The sequence below is a fragment of the Camelus ferus genome, chromosome 25, assembly GCF_009834535.1.
Source record: "Camelus ferus isolate YT-003-E chromosome 25, BCGSAC_Cfer_1.0, whole genome shotgun sequence".
Classification (NCBI taxonomy): Eukaryota; Metazoa; Chordata; class Mammalia; order Artiodactyla; family Camelidae; genus Camelus; species Camelus ferus.
The window spans coordinates 23,937,956-23,955,084 of record NC_045720.1 but is presented as its reverse complement, the minus strand read 5'-3'; the positions used below and the strand labels follow the sequence as shown (position 1 = coordinate 23,955,084).

The following is a 17,129-nucleotide window of genomic DNA, read 5'->3' as shown; positions in this document are numbered from 1 at the left end:
GTGAGCTCCAGGGCAACTACCTGCAACTCTAAGGCCCCGCTAAGAGTGCAAGGTCAGCTCCAGAGCGCAAGGGCTGCTTCTCCCTTTATCATCTAATTTTTTTGCATGATTTACAGTATTCCACTTCAACTATTTACATAATGTTTAAAATCCAGTTGTAAATATCTACTTACGAATAAAAAGAAAAACACTCCAAAAGTTCCAAATGTGAAGTGATGAGAATCTGAACCAAGGAAGTGGCAAAGAGGATAAATCACATAGTTGGGATTCAAAATACATTTCTGGTGAATAATAATTGTAACGTGAAGTAAATGTTTGTGACCAATTAGATGCATGTAGAAAAGGGAAAAAACTGTGACTGAATTTAAGCTCTGTAGGTTGGGAGACTAGATGGATACAAATGACGTTTGCTGGAATAAGAAGTGTGAGAGAGATGAAGATTGCGGACAAGTAGATTTATTTTAGAATATAAAGTTTGAAATCTCTTCAGGACGTCCAGGTGGAAATTCCCAAAAGGCATTGGGATCCTGAGCCCTGACACACAAGAACGGGTATGTGGACCAGGGTGTGCGTTGGTCTGAATGTACAACGAATCATAGGCATCCAAATATTTCTTCATAGAAACACAATGTATCCAAAAAGTTGAATTGTTTTGGAATCTTATTAACATGACAAGCAGAATTGTGTTAATACTCTCTCATTCGCATCTCGTGTTGGAAACTTGACCTGAACAACAAAAAAAGATATTATCTCCAGTCAGCCCATTATGTGCATTTACTCCTTGAATTGCATTGATGTTTAGGGACATGTTTGTCTTTACTATCTCTGTCTATGCCATTCTCAACTGACACATAATCTATTCTCCCACAAGAAATTACATTCTGCTTATTTTTCCTCTAAGGAAATGGTTCCAAATGGATGTTTAGTCCACCTAGTTGCCTGACATGCTTTTCACAGGAACTAGCACAGCCCACAAGCATGTGGGTTCTTAGCAGCTGCTGGTGGCTATCCTATGTTGCTGTTATTCAGGCCAGAAAAGCATCTTATCATTTGTTTCTTTGTATCACTGCCAAGAGGACCCAATGTTGTGGCTGAAAACAGCTGTCCCACTGTGTTTCTGACAAACTTGATCAAAAAGACACTTGCAAAATATACCTGCTAGCCTCCTTTAGAGACAGACCTATTCCTTGCTTCTCTCTTCTCTGATTTGTAGTGGAACTTGAAAAGAAGTGGCTTACGTAGTTCTTATCTTCAACTATCCCTACCATGAAGCAATGTTAGAGAGAATAATTCAAACCAAAACAAAATGGAAGCTCTAGAAGGTTGTAGCATGTTAGAATCTGCAAATTCTTTTCTTTCATAAATGGAATCTGTAACTGACCATACAACAGAGAACCATAAACTCAGAAACACCAGGCCTGTTCAGTCTGTTGCCATCTTTTTATTTGGGAAATACAGTTTATTTCTAATTAATTTGAATTTGACTGTCTTTAGGTTAGATTTGAACTCTCCAGTGTGCCATAGTCTCCACCAATCCATGTCTTCTTTCATACTTGGCTGCATCACATATTTAACTCAAAAGTTCAAACAAAGCTCTAATGCTGGAACTACTTGTCTTAATTGATGTCATTTAAATAACTTTGACAGAAAAAGCCCTGTATGTAAGTTTACCTTTGCCCAGGCAAAAGTTAAATGCACAGAACTTAGCATAGTATCTAGCACAGTATAGTCATCCAATACATATTTTTTGAATGAATGTATTTAACAATTGAATGGCCTTCAGGTGTGGATGAACTGTGTGTGTGTGTGTGTGTGTGTGTGTGTGTGTGTGTGTGTGTGTGTGTGTGTGTGTGTGTGTGTGTGTTTGTGGCCAAATTTGCATAGACGATATCAGAGCCTGGTCTGCTGATGGTTAAGATGTTTCTAATATATTTGATGGTTACTGAACCTAGACATCCCTATCTTTGAAACTTACATTGTATCTTTTATATTGAAGAAACCTGTAAAGTGAAAAGAATAACATGTAATGTGTCCAAAGGTTACTTTTGTCTGTAAAATTGTAGTGTATATTATCTCACCGAATTCTAACAAAACCCCTGTTTAGTATACATTAATTACCCATTGTTATATTGGATGAAATTGAAATTTGGAAATATTGAGGGATTTTCTCAGCTTACACAGTCATGAAGTAGCCAAATCAGACTTCAAACTCAGACAGGTCATTTGTGTTATTTTTCCCCAAGGATGGGTGTACTCCTTTTGTTTTTCTGATTAGTAAGACAGTCGGGTCCAGGCTCTTTGATAAGAGGACACATACTAAGTGTCTGCTGAATTGTCGCGATAGACGTGAGGATGTGGGAAAGGCAGATCTATCCATCCATCCACCCTCCAACTCATCCTTCCACACATCCACCACCCAAACAAGTGAGGAGAATTCCTCTCCTAATTTCCACTTCTCTCAGCCTTCATGGTTTTTGACTTCTCTGTTTTCAGATTCTAAAGATATTTTTAAGCACTTGCCCCTGTATTAGACAAGTTTATGTACCAAATACCATAAGGAGGGTTGTGAGAGGGAGCGCAGAGGCATTTCTTTCAGACTCTGTCTTTTCTAGGACTATCTCTAGGCCTTTCATAGAATGGAGCTAATGTCAAAATAAAATAATGAAAAAGCACAGAAGTGTTTTAGCTACTTGGTTTTAAATAACTCTGAAGGTTTACAGAATAAGCTAGTGTTCCAATATTTACCTGAAAGCCTGAATCATCTACACATGTAAATGTGAATTCAGTCCCACGATTGTCCCTATCATTAGAGTTTCCTTTTAGAATGCTAGTGTTGCCTATTAAGAAAATCCCTTTCACCAGGAGGAAAATGATAACTCAAAATATGTCTGTTCAAAAAAATATTTTGGGCCAACTGTACTATATTAATGCTTTCCTCCTGTTTACAATAATATAACAAATTGAACTCAATGTTTCCACACTGAAAGAACTGACTTGAATCCATCAGCCCTGTTCTAACCTTTTAGCTGTATAATTTCTCCTCACTTGGTCCCAGGTGGGTGCCTTCAGGTCTAATGAATGTTCTTTTAGACCATTCTGAAATGTAACTGGTTACCATATAGTTAGACTACTACCTCAAAAACCAGAGAGTAAAAATAATGAATGCTGGGAATTGGATTCTTGAAAAAGAACCTGAAAGTCCATGCTAGGTTATTTTAGATATACTTGCTGGTAACGGAGAGGAGGGCACAGAGGCCTATTGGGCACATAGCCTTCCAAAAATGAAGTTTATTAAACCACATTCATGACTATTAAAGTTAGGGTGACAGAGTTTATTGATGGGACCTCTTCAGAAATACTGTATGTGAAACTTTGCAGTTGTATTTAGCAAAATCTCATAGAATATTCTTGAAGATGAGATAGAGACTGAATCTGAAGGGGAGAAAAATCACACTTGGCACAGCAACTGTGATCAGAACTGAAGCTTTTCCCTCAGTCTCTTAACTCAGGTGCATCTGACCAAGGCCATGCTTACCCAGGATAATTTCCTACTAGGTCCCAGAGGCGCAGCCTTGCATCATTTAGTTACCATTGCTTTAAACACTTCACCAAATGTACAGACACAAAATCCAATAATTTAAAACCATATATATATAATTGTAGTAATATATATTAGACATAATTGTATTACTTAATATAATTATATATACACCATGTATATATGTATGTATGTATATAAAGCAGGCTGATCTGTCAAAATATCTGGTTTATTTTGCTTTTTCACCAGAACATACTCTCTGGGTCCATATGTATATCAGCATGATTTTGCTTCTTTTCTGCTAGAGAAGGGTACTTTTGAGCCAAAACCTCCAGTACATAAAATGAACCCTGCTTTCCTTCTCCCCAGATCCTCACAAAAAGAGCCTTCTTTTAAACAGGGTAATCTATTTCATGGCATCAGATTTTTCATAGCACTGTGTGTCAATACTCTACAACCAGTGTTTTGTTTAATCTTCACAACAACCCAGTGACTTAGGTATTAGGTTCATTCAAAAATTTCAAAGTTTTGGCACAGAGAGATTTCAATAGTCTGTGTTAGATAACTCAAGAAATAAAGGGCAGAGTTTATTAACTGAACAATAAAAATAAATCATGTCCTTCTAACCATGAAGTTAGTAATGGTTACTAAGAAGTAACAACTAAGAAGGAACAACTTCTTAGAAGGAGAAGAAATTCAGACTGTGTAAGAAGCTGTCAGGGCCCTTGAAGATCCCCACAGGGAAATGCAAGGACAGCGGCTAAGACGTCAGCACAACAGGAAAATTCTTTACAGAGGCTTCTAGTTGAGTAACCAGATGTTAGGTGTGACTTTTCCTGTGGTCTTGTTTACCTGGCTAACCTCCAAACACCATAAGCAATAAGCACCTGACCATCTCTGCGGGACCTGCCAAGAGATTCTGACTCCAATTTTGTGATGTCTAGCCTGTTGCTCATCTCCAGGGTATCTCAAGGGGATGGGTGTGATGAAGCTGGTTTAAAGAGTGATGGAGATGATTTCTTTAGAGGAGAGCTGTGAAATTGTTGGCAGACTTCACTGCCACTGCCCTTCTTAAACCATGTGAGGATGATTTTAAAGGAGCTACTCCAAGACTTAGCCATAGGTCTCCAGAAAAATCAAAGCCTAAAGGTAGGAGGCTGGCCAGGGATACCCAGTCTGCAGTAAAATGGGCTTCCTTGAGAGTGGTCTACACTTCCCTAGCAATAAGACTGGTGTGGACCCAATGATAGGAGCTGGACTTAAATCTCCTGGAAACTCCCAGGGGGATGTGTTGATTGCAGCTAAAATGCAGGGCAGCCAGCCTGTGGAGGAATCACCTACATCAAGGGAACTTCTGGGGAGGACACCCCTCCCCCCCAGAGGAAGAGGAGGATACTTCCAAACACCTACAAAAGCACCAATCAATGAGAATGATCAGGTAGCTGACATCCTGGAGTGATGGATGAAACCGTACCCATCATACCCTCCCTCTCTTTTTCTCATCCATACTGCAGCCCTTCCCCTGCCCTTCCACCCTCTGATGTAGAAGGATGAATGAGAGAAGAAAGTAGCCAGGCAGTTTTGGGAAAAGGTGGAGAAGCAGCTAACCATGTCCTCTCCTCCAACTGCAGGTCACTAGCCTGAGTTGAGCCCAACAAGTGGGTTGGTGTGGAGTATTAAACTGTTAAATTGAAGGAAGGTTTGAAATTTTAACATTAGGGTAGATTGGACAGCTTATTATCTTAAAAAAATAAGACTCCACACTTTAGAACAAGCACATAAGCTAGAACCCTATCTAAAATTTCAAACAGGAACAGGAGAAAAGCCAATAGAGTGGGTTTCCAGATGCAGTGATATGAATAAAGGAAACAGATAAAATGCACCCCTAAAAATGATTATTTTAGGAACTGGCTAGAATTGGAACAAGCCCTTAGTCAATCCTTTTTATACCAAGACCCCAGTTCTACTCTTGGTGACCTGACCAGTTTCCACATCCACTAGATTTGGTTCTTGACTCTGTCATGCTCCTTCCCTTGTATTCTATATTCCCTTGTACATTCCTGAGCTCCAGATTTGATTTTCTGGCTCACTGTCCTTGCACAGGCCCCCTGCTGCCTCTACTGCCTGATTCCACACATTTCAGGGTTAAAGGTGAGATCCAAAACTAAATCCATTTTTCTCAATATTGACCCATACCTGGGGGGGTGAGTTGAGTTCCTGGTCTCCATGCCTTTAAATTTCTTGTCCCAAAGAATTCATCATTTGGACTATTTCCAGCCGCGATCAGAGAAATGGCATTCAAGTAATAAGTATAAACTGGCCAAACCAGCACAATGACCCGGTCAACCTCCCATCAGTGAGGAATATGAATAATTCCTGATACATTTTCCCACTTGGTTTCCTTATTAATGTATTACTACATTTATACCGTGAGAAGAGTTCCCTGTGCACCTTCAGATAAGCAAGCGTTTACCACTTCTTTAGCCCCTGCAGTGGACTAATGCTTTCATATAGTCAGTCCTAATGCTCACAATCCCATCTTGTTCAAGTAGATATTATTTCACTCTGTCCAGACAAGGACACTGGCTCAGAGAAGTTTAATGACTGGCCCAAGAATGACAGGATTAGAACTCACTTCCATATTTTTCTGCCCAAGAGAGAACTAGATTTTGGCAAAATCATGACTTAGACATAATGTGTAACAGATGTTGGATCATAGTCAAGTTCCAAAAGCCATGTTTGGGGACTTATGAAGAATACTTTAAAATATTAACGGAGAAATGAGATGGATAAAGACAGACAGAGGGAGAGCGCTTGGTTTTGACTAAGATCCCAGCAGTAGAAACTGCCAGACACTATAAATTAAAGCCAGTGCTTGGACTTGTCCCTGGTTGTAGACAAATATCCACTGTGGAGCGCCACCATGAGGGATGGACCGCACTTAATGCCCGCGTTGTTCTTGCTGGCACCAGTTGGAACTTCAAAATTCATTCTCTAATGGAGCACAGCAGGGTACACCGTGAAAGACACCTACTCCAAATTCAAACTGAGTGCCTGTAAGTGATGGATGAAGGGAGCTTTGAAGGCAGATAAGCAGCGGAGCTTTGCTTGCTTCTCACTGGCTGCTTGCTGTTTAGCCGTGTGATTGCACTCCACTTCGAGACCGGGCGGGGGAGAACCATACTGGTCATTGTGTGTCAACAGAGGATTTCATGGAATAGTTGAGACTTCTGCGTGTTACATGTGATGTTTCTCAGTGGTACCCACAGTGGGAGCTCACTAAAAAGTAGCATTTTCCGCTCCAGCTGTGATTATGGGAGAGTACAGGGTGTGCAGGAAAGGACATTCAGGAGTCCAGTGGTCCAGAGTATATCTTACTCTGAAATTAATTTGCTTCAAAAGTCCAAGTGATTAAATTCCAAGTAGTTACTTGCAATGATGGCAGAGCAGCATAACACAGTGGAGAAACCACTGGTTTAGAATTAGAAGGCATAGATTCAAGTTCCAGCTCTGACACTGGCCAGTTTCATTATTTCAATCAAGTTACCTATCCTTTCTGAGTAACAATTTCCCCACCTGCAAAATGGGAATAATACCACTTATTTAGAGGCATGTAAGTGGTAAATAAATATATGTGTGTGATCCACCAAATACAAAACCTAATACAAAGTAGGGGTGCAGTACACCTTAGTATCGGAAGCTTGCTAGAGGATGAAGTACATGATCCTGGGTGAGGAAAAGCAGGAAAAGAAAAGGAATGAGGTAAAGATGAGAAAATCTATGTTATAGAGTTGTCCAGAAGAAACGTTCATCAGACAAGTAGAACACATGCAAATTTTCCCTCCGCCTGCTCCCAACCTGAGACCTCCTTCTGTACCACAAAAAGGGGATGACAGGACAATTGAATTGGCATGGATCTCTTGATAGGTATTGGGATTTCCTGAACACTTGAAGTGCAGAAGATAATCCAAAATGCTTGAGTGTATTTCTGTCAAAACAAGAGCAAATAATTTCTTATTCATGCCTGACATCTTGGCAAACTGCAGAATCCAATGTGCTAATCTAAAGGATGAGCCTTTTGAATAATAGCTCCTATTCCCAAAACAGCTTAATACAGCTACATCCACAAGTAGCACCAGAGGTTGCATAAGCTCTTTCATTAGGTTAAATGTAATTAAATCTCATTCTTCTTCATTATAAATGATGTCCCTTGATGTTCTTTAAAACAAAAACGTACAAAGAGAATAAAATCCCATGTATCTAGTCTTGTAGTGAAGGCCCTCTAAACATTGTCTCTGCAGCCTCCAGCTCCCCTCCCATCATCCTCACTACGAGGGAGATGGTCAGCAATGGGAGATGACCTGTGGGACAATCCCTGCAGGGGATGGAAAAGAGGACCTCCAAAGGCCTTCTCCTTGCCTCTGATTCCCTGGTCCCCAGTATTTTTCCCTTTAATACATTCCTCTCACTTTCAGCATCTGCTGCATAATGTTCGGATGCTGAAATTTTAACATCCATTTTTCTGTCTGAAAGTTGCTGCATTTAGTTTAAATGTTGAATTTTTTTTCTATATGCGAGTTCTGGAGCTCTAGGCCATGAACATTTTCAAAATAAATCATTTCAGTAATAAACATGCATAATTCCCATTATAGGTAATGATCTGTCAGGTTCAGGGCTGCCAAGTGGAGCCCCAGATCAACCTCTGGAACTGTTTTGAAGGCCTAATATGTACAGTGGCATTACTGGTGCTGATCCCAGCCATATGAGGTCAGTGTTTCAGTTTTCCCTGACAGGAGCTTCACTGGCAGGACAAAGTGTACAAGGCTTGCCAAAGCTAACATATCAGGTAGCTAGGCCTCCAAACGGATGTGTTCCCATTTCCTGTTATTCTCCCTTTGTCTTTCATTGGCAGCTTCTATACATGAACTAAGCCAAATTGTGATGTTTACTTGGATGCACTCAAAACCCTCTGTAGTCCTCAGCCATATACAGCTGAACTTGAGAATTGAATCTGACCCATAGTTTGAAGTGGTTGGAAACATTTAAGGCTCCTTATCCTGTGGCTGAATTATCAGTTTAATCTTTTCTAGTGTTATCAGGGAAGCTGAGAATTAAGAGGGAAAAAGGTACTGGAAATGAGCATTACCTGACATCTGCCTCTCCTTAACCACCTTAGCTTTTGCGAAGTCCTAGATTCATGATATCTAAGGTTTTAGTCAGTGCACCAGCTACGTGGCTACCTCACAATGTCCTGAGATGAATGCTAACAACACTGGTTTCCTGACTCTGCAACAAACCTGTAGAGTCAGACTTCCCAGGGGTGGGAGCCTGGAATCTGTATGTTTTTTAATCTTTAGATTAGCAACCAGGGTTAGGCTTCACTGAGAAGGTTCTCTTTGACCCAAAGCCTTCCTAAGATGTCTAAACTCGGCTCAGGTTATCACTGATCTGGATCTTTCCCGGGGCTCAGTTTCGATCTATAGTAGGGTTATAGTACCACAGTATATCTTTAAATCTTCCCAGTTTGTCCCAGGACTCATGTCAACTCCTGGTGAAGGCACAGGCCTAAGTGAGAAATGGAAGAGCTCATCACAAGTGCTTGTTACCTACCAGGTTCTATCTGAGGGTTTTCCATGTTTAACACGGGGAAAACATCATTTGTGATTTACAATCCTCTTCCACCTTCTAAAGAAGATATACGCCAGTGGCTGGAGGGTCCCTGATATACAGAAAATAATGATGCATTTGGCAGGCGAGGTGGGGACAGATGTTTGAAGGGAATAGAAAAAAAATTAAATGGAACTGTATGAGAAGGTGTGAGAGGAAGTGAGGTGGAGCATCAGATCTAGGAAGGGGGAGACTGTAGCCTGGAGATCCAGGCCCTGGAGGACAAGGAGAGAGAGTGATCTGAGACTGAGAAGTGGTCTGCGTATAATTAGAGTACAAACTAAGCTGCTCTGACAAGAAGACTCAAAATATAGTGGCTTCAACGAGCTAGTTTATTTTGCTAGCATTTCACAGTTCGAGGGTGAATAGTTGTAGTTTCTACAGCTGTTGAGTTGTCAGTATTCTTAAGGTCACAGGAAATGGGAAACGAGCAGAGTCCAAGATAAGCAGCTTGAACTCCAAAGAGATGACCAGGCAATTGCATTTATGGTATTTGTTTAGACCACACAGGCCTGACTTGGATACTGAGTCACACCTGGATGCAAAGGAGGCCGAAGTATGCAGTCTCCAGCTGGGCAGCCCTGTGCTCGGCTAAAACTTGGAGGCTTCTGTTGCTAAAAGGAAGAAGGAATGTATGGATATAATGTTACAATGAGCAGTCTACTCGCTCAGCAAGAGATAACTAGTAGCTGCAAGTTTCGGAGTGACATGCTATGCCCTGTGCCACATGGACGTCCACCTCCTCCTCCCTCCGCAGATATTTAGTACAGTCCACATTGGTCGCTGACGTTTTAGAGCTGTATCTTTCTAGTGAAGGTAAGGAATCAGGTTCTGCTTCACAGCTGGCACACTGACAAAAACAAAACTCCATCCCGGGACAGAGACAAATGAGTTGTACTTGTATCATCTTAAATTGTCCACACAACAGCGCCATCGAGGGGCTATCACCGCCTCTTTATTAGAAGAGAAAATGGAGGCTCTTCGTAAAAAAAAAAAAGTAGTAGCCACTCATCTAGGAGGTGACAAAGTTGGGCTTCCAGCCTCTCAGTGCCTGACTCCAGAGCCCTTGCCCTGCGGCCCGGCGCTCACTGTGTCTGCTCCCCGCTGCCCCGCCCTTCCGACGAAAGGAGAGGCCCTGCTGGGCCCCAGGATGCAGGTTACTTCCCTCTGCCTCTGTGTATAGCTCTTCTCCCTTGTCGTTTTCCACGTGACCAAACCTCCTACAAAGCAAACCCCAAACTGCCTTAAGCAAATGTTTTTAGATGGAATAAACACCTATGACTCACTCTGGAAACTCAGCCTTTGGAAAGTTTTCCCCACCCAAGATTTGACAATTAACCTTTCAAATATTCTAATTTAGCAAAGTTCTAGGGAAAATTGGTCGAAAATTTGCCAGTATCCGCTCAGGGACATTCATATGTGATGAATAATGACACAGTTGTGTGTTAAAATTGCTTCCGTAGATAATTAAGAAACACATGTGTCATGTCATGGAGGTAAGACAGAGCTAAGGTTTCCATGACTATACTGCTCCCTTTAGCTAAAGAACTACTTTTAAAATAATGACTATTCTTCCTAGTGTGAATAACTTTATCTCCGGAGTAACATTCTACCCAAAAGGGCATAATGTTTCTCTTGACAATCACTGATTCTCCTGCCCATTTGAAATGAACCATTTATTAAGAAGCCTGACTCGTCTTTCCAGTGATACAAGAATCGGCTATGTACTGTTTCCTCTAGTGAATGGAGAAATGTGGGTGTTTTATCAAAAGCTGGACTCTAACAGGCATGGGCGAAGGCTGTGTAAGGATGTAGGATTATAGTCAGTTCCCTGATTCTCAGCACAGAACTCCGAAAAAGCAAACCTCCTCTAATAATGCCTTGCTAAAAACAGAAAACAATCTCACTAGGGTCAAGAATTAAGGTCACAGAAGAAATTATGAGTTACTCTGACAGCATACTTCCCTCTCAGCTCTGTTTGTGTTTATGTTTCTCCAAAGAGAGGTGATTTATTCAGGTGGCATCTGCATCAGCATCATCCTGCATGAGGTCTGTGACCACTAATCTCTTAAGAGGGTCCCTGAAAAAATATTTCTGTGGTAAAATTGAGAACATTGTGGCTTCCATTACACTGTTTGAGATACACAAGCTATATCAACATATGAAGTTCCTAAAAAAAAATCCCTTAATATTCCTCTTTGTTTAATGTGGTATTTCTAAAACTTGTTTGACCACAGAAACCTTAAGGGAAAAAATACTATTAATATCCTACCCTTCACTCCCTCAGTCTACCGTGTATTTTCCACTTAGTGATCAAAGGGAACTTTTTTAAAGCATAAATCAAATGACATCACACACACCCACCCGCCCCATCACCCCAGCTCAAACATCTCCAGTGCCTTCCCATCAACTCAGCATGGAAGTCAGAGTCTTGGCCGAGGTCCACAAAGCCCTACACAATCTGGTCTCTCACCTCTGTCAATATCTGCCTCACACACGCCTCCCTGGGCTGCACCGACCACCTTGCTGTCTCTGGGATACGTCAAGCACTGTCACTGCCCACTGCTATTCTTCCTGTACCATTCTTCCCCAGATAGCTCTATGCCTTTCCCACTCACTGCACGGATACCACTTTCTCAGAAGGTTTGTACCTTTCTGTATAAAAAACATCATTTTCTAAAACAATAAGCTCCTTCTTATAGCCCCTTACCTCATCTCATTTTTCTTTATGGTACTATTCACAACATGATAATATAGAATTATTTGCTTATTTGCTTATTTTTCATCTCCCTTACTAGAATGTAAACTCTGTGAGCAGACTTTTCAGTTTTGTTTGCTTCTTTATACCCAATAACTAGCCCTGATACATAGCACATGCTCAAAAATAAACATTGAATGAATGGATGGATGGATGGATATGTATCCCATATAATCAGCATCTCACGGAATGCATTCAGGAATTGTTTTTTGTAAGGCAAAACAACTGATAGATTTGATTAATTCAATCAATGAAATTCAAATAAGCAGGAAAAGAAAAACTCGTAAAATCATAATAATTCAGTTATTCAGTTAATAAAAACCAATCCAGAAAAAAATGTTTGTCTAAACATTTTTACTATGTGAAGAATCATTTCACAAGAAGAGCTCTAATCTTTTCTTGCTGAAATACATTAAAGAAGTTGTTTTCCTACTTTTTTATAGCTGAGAACTTTTCTGCTCACAAAATCTACCTCAAGTTCTATGAATTACAACCTGGCTTGATCTCCACTGGAGAATATTCAAAGATTCCATGACCTTCAAAAAGGAAGGATGCAAAGTACTCTCCTGGCAACCGAAATCTACTAAGTAGGTAAAATGTTGAATTTTGTTCTATTGCAATTCCAGAGGTCTTGCATCAAGAAATCAGTGGTGCAGTTTCACATTATTTGAATTATGATTCCAGTGATCTTATTGTGAACTCGAGTTCAACTATTACAACCCTTGAAATATCAGAGAAAAACAATTAAATAGAGATGTGTTTCCTTGAATATGCCACAAATTGAGATTGGAGTATTATTCATAACCATCATCAACATCCTTAAGACATTATTGCCCTCACTTCAAGTTGTCACTCATGATCACCGAAGAATTACCTGCTTAAAAGACAAAATAAAGAACCCAGCATTGACAGTTCCTATGAAATTCCACCTCCAGAAAGCTCTAATTTCTAGCTGCCACTAAAAAAGAAAAATGATTACCATACTCTGTTTCTTGCTTGGTAATAGTTTAGAAGTTGATTTTTCATAGACAAGCTCAGGAAAAATTTGATAAAAAGGGTCATTTTTCATAATTATGCAAACTGTACATAGTGAGCAGGAAAGAGGAAAACTCTTTTATTTGTGAGGATGTCATCAGCAGTAGAAGCCTAGGTGTCTTTGAGTGACTTGGACCGACTTGAATCCCAATCAGCCTAAAGACAGGAGAATAAAAGAGGTTACAAGGAAACAGAATAAAGCAGCAAGATGCGAATTTGGAAGTTTCAGCTGATACAGGAAAAGGCTGTAAATAACAATGGCTTACAATGGGCCAGGCTCTCTTCTAAGAGCTTTTCATATTTTAAAACTGAAAGACATGAGGCAGGAAGTTCTGTAAACCCCATTCTTTCAATGAGGAAACTGAGGCACAGACAGGCCAAGTAACTTGTTCAGTGTCTCACAGCTATTGTCATTGGTCTCAGATACCAATTTAAACCCAACCATTCTGGCTTAGAGGACAGGCCAAATACTGCATAAAATACTGAGGTAGCTCGAGAGACTGACCGTATGCAGAGATTTGTAGGAAATAGCCAGAGAAAGATGATTTTACAACACTAAAAACAAAATCTTATTTACGAAAGGGTGATGAAAGAGAATGCAAGAGAGTGCAGTTGAGAAAGAGGATTTTGTGAGGAAATTTCTTTGGGCAGATCCATCTTTGGAGCCCCAGCCCCTCTTCCTTCAAGTAAAAGGTGGGGTGGGGGGGTGGGGGTACTCCAACCCCCTTAAAACAAGTCTAGTAATTGATTCTAATAATTCAACAAGACCACTCAGAGAGTCTTTTTTATTAGGGACACAGGGGACTGAGATCTGACCTTTGTCTCTAGAAATCTGGAAGGCAGCAGAAATAGGCTTGAGGGCTGCTTTGATGGTGGGGCTAATGCAAGTTTCTGCAGCTAACTGAAAGTAACTATACTTTCTTAAGGTGGGCCAAAGAATGTGTAAATTTTTTTTTCCTGTGAAATACAATGGAGAGAGAATTGACCTGGAAAATATAGAAATCTGTGTCTGTTGTGTTCATGCTGTTTTCCTGGTACCTAGAGAAGTGCTTGTCCTCATGGCTAGAACAGATTGTTCAATGAATGTTTACTAATTTTATAAATTATTATCATTAGTATTTTATTAGAAAATATTTATTCAAAAATATTTTATAAATTGTCATTAATATTTACTAACTTAAGAAAATTTTAATATAAAATATTTATTAGTGAAACAATTAATAAAAAGGAACATCAATTAAATGAAACTGGGAGAACATAAGAGGGAGCTCTCATACCCTGTGATAATAGCAGAGTCCAACAGGAAGAAGAAAGACCTCTCTTCTTCCCTGGCAAGGACTCAGTCAATGAGAAGTCATGGACTTCTTATCCACTACAGCCATCCCAACATCCTTTTCTCCTCTATTAAAGCGTTTTCTTTCCCTTGTTCTGTGGGGCACTTGCTCTCCATGGTTGCAGACCCAGAACTGCAATTCTCTGCTGATCCCGGGTAAACCCATCTTTGCTGGAGAAGTATCTGGTATTCTATTTGTTTTAGGTCAACACTTGTTAATAAATATTTCTTAATTATTAATTAATTAACAATCACTGAGGAAGGAGTGGCCAGCCAAAGGAGAGTCATTGCTACATCACAGGAGATCCAGCTAGAGGTCCAGCAAAAGCCTTTCAACACACTCACTCAATTTCCTGTGAGAAGAAAAGGCAGCATTTTCATATCATTTACCCTGAAGATTCCTTGTAGGTGAAGACATTTGTGGGTGTCATGTGATCTTTTCCACTAGTTTCTCTCCCCCTCCACCCATCTTATCCTGGATGAGTTAGTCCACTTCCACTACTCCCCCTTGCAGTTAAGAGATCTGAGGAGGGAGGCAAGGATAAGCTGGGAGGGGAGTGTGGGGAGGCACTTAATTTCAAATCAACATTCAGGTTTGTGTTACTTTTGGAGCCTTTGGGACTCCAGTTTTTGCATCAGGACCATCTTTGCACTTAAAGTGACTGCAGGATGGAAGCAGAAATTACAGGTCATGCTGGTGGTGTGCTGAGCCTCAGCAGAGCCTACTGGGCACATCTCTTCCCGACTCCAGCCTCCTTCATTCATGTCACACAGGTAGCTTGAAATTAGTCATGGTGGGAGAAATTACACCGTAAAAATGGTCAGGCACTACAAAGCAGCCACCCTACCTCTGACCCCAACCAAAAGCTAGACTTTAAACATTTAGCTGAATTCCCCCTTGCACCATAGGCTCATAGAGTTTCACAGACAAGTACCATTAAATTTCCAAGGTACTGATCAATCCCATCTTCTTCAAACTCTTTTAGAGAATAGAAAGACGAAATATTCTTAAATTCATTCCATGAAGACAGTGACCAGGAGTCAGACAAAGAAGGAAGAGCAAGCCCATTTCTCTCATGATCATAAATATAAAATATCCTCAACAAAATATTAATGATTTCAATTCTATGATACATAAAATTGATAATACTCAATGAGTAACTCGGGCACACCACAAGAATACAAAGGTGATTTAGTCTTATAAAATCTGTAAATGTAATTGCCACATTAACAGATTAAAGAAGAAAAGCCATAGCCATCTTTTTCAAAGATCCAGAAGCAAGTAGATAAAATTGAACATAAATTCAGGATAAGCCCTCAGTAATCTACAATAATAATGGGTATATAAACAACAACAACGTCCTCCACAGTGAACATCACCTAAATTGGGGAAAATAGAAAATAGTTGAAGATACCCATTATCACCATTTCTACCAGCATTTTATTGGAGGACTTAGAGCCAGAAAATTAAGACAAGAAATAGAAACCAAGATAATAAGAATTGTAAGTAAAAAATAAATACTATTTGAAGACATTATCATTTACATAGCCCAAAAGAATCTATATATAATTTATTAGAGATAATGAAATAAGTTACCAAGGTGGATATTCATTTCTATAAACCAGGAATAATTTAGAAAGTTTAACTTTAAAACTCTTGAAAATAGCAACCAGAAAATCCAAGATATAGAGTTAAACCTAACAAAACATGTAAAAGCTTCTTGGGAAATGTATAGACATCATTGAAAGACATTAAAGAAGAACTAAATAGATAAATATGAGAGGAAGGACTGATTTTAAAAGTAATATGGAAGAATAAAGGATACAAAATATCTGAGGTACTGCCAAATATCCAGGCTCATTTTGAAGCTATGTCTTAGTGGAAGGATAGAAATATTGATCAAGGGAATATAGATTGAAAGACACAGCCATAATTTGTGGAACTTTGATATGTATATGAGAAAGGTAGCATGCCAGATCATTTGGCAAGAAGGGCTTTTCAACGAATAGAGTTAGAATAAGGTCCAATAAGGAAAAAGATGAAATTGCGTTCCTTCTTACACCATACCCAAATGTCAACTGCACATACTTCAATGCTTTGGAAATCAGTTCAGTCATATCTTGTAAAGCAGAACATAGTCTATGACCCAGCAGTTCTCCTCCTAGCTGTGAGCCTCAGAGAAACTCCAGCACATATACACCAGCAACCCTGCACAAAGATGTTCATAGCAGCCCTATTGTATAACAGTAAAAACCTAGAAACAACAAAATTAAATGGAGGATGGGTAAATTGTGTTATCGTGGTATGCTTATATAATAAAATTAAAAAGTCAAAACAAATGAACTACACCTGGACACAAATTTACAGTTGAATCTTAGCAATGTAATTTTAAGTGAAAAAATCAGTCATAGAAGATTGTATACACCCTGATGTTTTCTTTTTATGAATTTTAAAATGACTAAAAATTTTTGGTGAATAGGTATGATAGAAATGTACTACAAAGAAAGTAAGAGAATGTCAAGCACCACATTTGAGATAATAGTTGTCTTAGACAAGAAAGAGAAAGAGTATAAGATGAGGAAGACATGTGTATATAGTATTAGCTATTATCAGTCTTTTAGTCTTGTATTGCTGGTGATGGTTTCGTAAGTGCTCACCCTAGACAGATGGTTAAAAAATGACTTTGAGTGGAGTGGTAATGAGAGTGGGTCATAGATCAGTGATCAAAATTAATCCAGTTCTATGATTCTGAGACCCAATTAAAATAAGAACCCCATTAAATAGGTTACAAGAAGAG

General features: G+C 39.6%; 1 protein-coding gene across 1 annotated transcript in view; it reads left to right on the top strand.

Annotated features, from left to right (window-relative positions):
• Positions 1-17,129, top strand: part of TRHR (thyrotropin releasing hormone receptor) — a 478,797-nt gene that overhangs the window by 388,786 nt on the left and 72,882 nt on the right. Inside the window, exon 5 of the mRNA XM_032467898.1 lies at positions 12,407-12,554. The gene's annotated coding sequence lies outside the window, so the exon portion shown is untranslated. The remainder of the gene's footprint in view (positions 1-12,406; positions 12,555-17,129) is intronic.